This window comes from Coregonus lavaretus, assembly GCF_964263955.1.
Source record: "Coregonus lavaretus genome assembly, chromosome: 20".
NCBI lineage: Eukaryota > Metazoa > Chordata > Actinopteri > Salmoniformes > Salmonidae > Coregonus > Coregonus lavaretus.
The window spans coordinates 32,160,333-32,165,976 of NC_140007.1; positions in this window are offsets into that span (position 1 = coordinate 32,160,333).

The window sequence follows — 5,644 nt, forward strand, 5'->3', positions numbered from 1 at the left end:
AACAGAACAACGACCCGAAGCACACAGCCAAGACAACGCAGGAGTGGCTTTGGGACAAGTCTCTGAATATCCTTGAGTGGCCCAGCCAGAGCCCGGACTTGAACCCAATCGAACATCTCTGGAGAGATCTGAAAATAGCTGTGCAGCAACGCTCCCCATCCAACCTGACAGAGCTTGAGAGGATCTGCAGAGAAGAATGAGAGAAACTCTCCAAATACAGTTGTGCTAAGCTTGTAGCGTCATACCCAAGAAGACAGCGATGCTGTAATCACTGCCAAAGGTTCTTCAACAAAGTACTGAGTAAAGGGTCTGAATACTTACAGTGAGGGAAACAAGTATTTGATCCCCTGCTGATTTTGTACGTTTGCCCACTGACGAAGAAATTATTAGTCTATAATTTTAGTGGTAGGTTTATTTGAACAGTGAGAGACAGAATAACAACAAAAAAATCCAGAAAGACGCATGTCAAAAATGTTATGAATTGATTTGCATTTTAATGAGGGAAATAAGTATTTGACCCCCTCTCAATCAGAAAGATTTCTGGCTCCCAGGTGTCTTTTATACAGGTAACGAGCTGAGTGCTCTTAAAGGGAGTGCTCCTAATCTCAGCTTGTTACCTGTATAAAAGACACCTGTCCACAGAAGCAATCAATCAATCAGATTCCAAACTCTCCACCATGGCCAAGACCAAAGAGCTCTCCAAGGATGTCAGGGACAAGATTGTAGACCTACACAATGCTGGAATGGGCTACAAGACCATCGCCAAGCAGCTTGGTGAGAAGGTGACAACAGTTTGTGCGATTATTCGGAAATGGAAGAAACACAAAAGAACTGTCAATCTCCGTCGGCTTGGGGCTCCATGCAAGATCTCACCTCGTGGAGTTGCAATGATCATGACAACGGTGAGGAATCAGCCCAGAACTACACGGGAGGATCTTGTCAATGATCTCAAGGCAGCTGGGACCATAGTCACCAAGAAAACTGTTGGTAACACACTACGCCGTGAAGGACTTAAATCCTGCAGCGCCCGCAAGGTCCCCGTGCTCAAGAAAGCACATATACAGGCCCGTCTGAAGTTTGCCAATGAACATCTGAATGATTCAGAGGAGAACTGGGTGAAAATTTTGTGGTCAGATGAGACCAAAATCGAGCTCTTTGGCATCAACTCAACTCGCCGTGTTTGGAGGAGGAGGAATGTTGCCTATGACCCCAAGAACACCATCCCCACCGTCAAACATGGAGGTGGAAACATTATGCTTTGGGGGTGTTTTTCTGCTAAGGGGACAGGACGTCTGACCTCTGTGATTGGCAACAAGGGTTTTGCCACCAAGTACTAAGTCATGTTTTGCAGAGGGGTCAAATACTTATTTCCCTCATTAAAATGCAAATCAATTTATAACATTTTTGACATGCGTTTTTTCTGGATTTTGTTGTTAATCTGTCTCTCACTGTTCAAATAAACCTACCATTAAAATTATAGACTGATCATGTCTTTGTCAGTGAGCAAACGTTCAAAATCAGCAGGGGATCAAATACTTTTTTTCCCTCACTGTGCGTAAATTTGATGTTTCCGGGTTTTTTTATTTATAAAGTAGCAAAAATAAATAACCTGTTTTTGCTTTGTCATTATGGGGTATTGTGTGTAGATTTGAGGGAAAAAAAACAATTTCATCAATTTTAGAATAAGGCTGTTAACGTAACAAAATATGGAAAAAGTCAAGGGGTCTGAATACTTTCCAAAGGCACTGTATGTGCGTATGCGTGTCTCTTCACAGTTTGCGTGGTGCCGTGAGGTGTTGTTTTACTGCTTGTGTAAACACTTCCTCTCGATTCGGCTCATACCTGGCGCGAACTCGGGACCTCTGCCTTGCTAGCACGTGACCACCCTCCTGAAGCTTCTTACCAGTCAGCGCCACACGAAAAAGCTAGCTATTTGCTGGCACAAGTGGGGACACTTCAGGCTGAAGAGTAAGTTTCACACATCCCTATGTGCAACACTCACTTGTTACTTGATGTCGAGGAGAGTTTCATGTAGTCATGGCTCTATGTAGTACTGTGCGTTTCCCAGAGTCCATTCTGGACTTGGGGACTGAGAAGAGACCCCTGGTGGGATGTCTTGTGTGGGGTGTGTATGGGTGTCTGAGCTGTGTGTAAGCTGTTTGAACAGACAGTTCGGTGCTTTCAACACATCAATACTTCTCACAATGTATAATTTCATTTATTATATACCAACAAATGAAATACCAAATACTTTTTTTTCAAAAAATATATATTCACATCATGTTGCATAAATATGTATTGGAATGAGTTCACTGAAGCAGATAAACACTAAGGTCAGTCTGGCTGTATTTTTACTTCTGATACTGAGATGCACTGTCTGTTGCGGATTATCATTCTCCCAAGTCGTCCTATAATAATGTGGCCACATAGGCCTATGCTCCCAGCAGGACCAGTTATTCAGGAAAGCTTAATGCGTGCAATTCCTCACGCACTTAGAACCATGGCCTTTCGATTTGTTCAACTTCTGCATCCTCTCTGGCCTTTTTTTGAAAAAGGTCAACTGTAATCCAGATGATGCGGCGAGGAGAGGGAAAGTGGATGATAATGCACTTGTTTGAAATGACTCGCCTTCTCCAATCGCGCGTCATCAGGCAAATGACGTTTACACAGTGAAATGAATGTATAAAGTGATAAAAACAAATGTAGCTAGTTGTGCAAAACATTTTATAGATAAAATGATAAGTAGCATACTGTTTTTTAAGATGATTCAAAGGGGTGTGGCAGATTTCAAAATTATTCCGTGAAGGTAGCATACACTTGTGCTTCCTTGTCAAAAGGAGGCTATTGAGGAAGGGAGGACTGTCTTCCATTTGCCTTCTAACAAATTGACACACTCTTCAACCACTCACGGAGGAGAGAGGACGCACATTTGCCCAAACAAGAAAATCTCCATAACGCTTCAATAAAGCCTAAATATTTATTATTTAACTTTTAAAATGTATTACCTTTTATGTGTGGCATAAACACAAGCAGTCACAATGTTTTAATCTCATGAGGCTACTTCAAAAGGCTACATGCGGCTGCCCACGTTCATCCACTCGCCAAAAGGAGGCTATCAAGGCGGGGAGGACTGTCTTCCGTTTGCCTACTAACGAATTGACAGTCTCCTCAACCACTTATAATTTTCTGGGTTGTGGAAGACAGACTTTTTTCCCAAATGAGAAAAGGCCACTGTGTACACCTGTATGCACGCTGAAATGTACGCACACCATGATGTATAGTACAGCCTACTGGGGGAAATGGTGTGAAAAGTGTCCTGGTCCCCTAAACTAATCCCTGGGCCTTTTCTCAATTGGAATTCTTACTGGTTGGTAGGTGATCAAATACTTATGTCCTGCAATAAAATGCAAATTAATTACTTAAAAATCATACAATGTGATTTTCTGGATTTTTGTTTTAGATTCCGTCTCTCACATTTGAAGTGTACCTATGATAAACATTACAGACCTCTACATGCTTTGTAAGTAGGAAAACCTGCAAAATCGGCAGTGTATCAAATACTTGTTCTCCCCACTGTATGTAGTACTGTGTGCCTCCAATAGTCCGTTCTGGACTTGGGGAATGAAGTAAGTATTACATCACAATAATACTTTTTAAATCCATTGAATAGCAAAGAGGAGCCAATATAGAATGCATTATTGCTCTCATCTGTCATATGCACTTATGTTAGCTTTTTCCAAATCTTTTAAACTGGCAGTGATGATGTTCAAAGTAGTCCAACCTACAGAATAAACCAACAGACCACTTCAACTACAATAACATCCTCAGTAACAGATAGAAACATTTGTTTCTTGCTATGACTGTGATATGTTGTTGTTTATCTACTTTAGTTGAATGCACTGACTGTAATTCGCTCTGGATAAGAGTGTCTACTGAATGACCAAAATGTAAATGTAAAAAAAAAAAAATGCAAAGCATGCTGTTTGGAGTTGAGCACAGGCAAAATCCTAGAGGAAAACCTGGTTCAGTCTACTTTCCACCAGACACTGGGAGATAAATTCACCTTTCAGCAGGACAAAAACCTAAAACACAAGGCCAAATCTACACTGGAGTTGCTTACCAAGAAGACAGTGAATGTTCCTGAGTGGCCGAGTTACAATTTTGATTTAAATCTACTTGAAAATATATGGCAAGACCTGAAAATGGTTGTCTAGCAATGATCAACAATCAATTTGATAGAGCTTGAAGAATTTTGAAAATAATAATGGGCAAATATTGTATAATCCAGGTGTGGAAAGCTCTTAGAGACTTACCCAGAAAGACTCACAGCAGTAAACACAGCCAAAGGTGCTTCTACAAGGTATTGACTCAGGAGTGTGAATAGTTATGTAAATTAGATATTTCAGTATTTTTTTTATATATTATTTTATTGAATTCAGGCTGTAACACAACAAAATGTGGAATAAGTCAAGCGGTATGAATACTTTCTGAAGACACTGCATGTCAGTCAGCCTGTCAGAGCTATATGTAAATTGATTATACAAACAGTTTGGCATTTTGAACACAATATTTCTCACAAAAACAAGAATTGATTCAGTCAATCTCTCCTCTACTTTGCGCCAAAAGAGACTGACTACATTGAAGGGCAAGACGTGACTCTCTGTTCTGGGCCAGCTGCAGCTTTTCTAGGTCCTTTGCAGCACTTGACCATATTACCAGGCAATAGTTACGATTAGATACAACTAGAGCTTGCAGGACTTGTTTCGTTGAGCACCCATCACTAGCTCTCCCTCTGTCTACAGCTGGTTTTACAATCCTATAATCTGCACAGACCTATGTGCCAGAAATCTGTGTCTGGAATGCAACTTGTTACATCTCAGGAACCAGTGTGACATAATAATCTTATCATCTGCAATGTGTGTGTCAATATATCTGGAACACACCCTGCCTGGGATAGGTATTTACAGTGCTCAGAACATCAATGGCTCTGAAAAGTTATAATATAGTCAAGACTATTGACGCATAAAGATAGTATTTTCCCTCTCCTCCTTGAAATGATCAAGAATACATGTGTTGATCATTTCAATTATTTACTAAACATCTTAAATCAAGCCTGAATAAACTAATTCACTTTGTCCAAAGGTTATTTTGGCATGTGTGACGTGCATGACCGATTTCAGTCTGCTCGGAAGTGATGATGTGGATAGATGGGGTTTCCACTAGTTACCACAGCCACAAAGTCAAAATTGGCTATATTGTAAAACATTTTAATGAAAATTAGCTTTTTATGGTTAGGCATAAGGTTAGCAGTGTGGTTAAGTTCATGGTTAGGTTTAAAATCCAATTTTAACTAGATTAATTATAGAAATAGGCGGGGTTTATGACTTTGTGGCTGTAGTTACTAGTGACGACTGGATAGATGTGCCTGGCTGAGGCCGTGAACTGTGTAATTGCAGACCACAATTAGGGGCTTTTTCTGATATCGGCGTTTCTTGATGTCAAGTTACACCCATTGATGCTCGCCATTGGTCACTGGCCGTTTCTTTCGCTAAACCTAACCTCAACGTCATTTCCTAACCTGCCACATTGTTATCCTAACGACCATATCAAGAAACGCCCCCGATTTGCGGGCTGCAATTACACC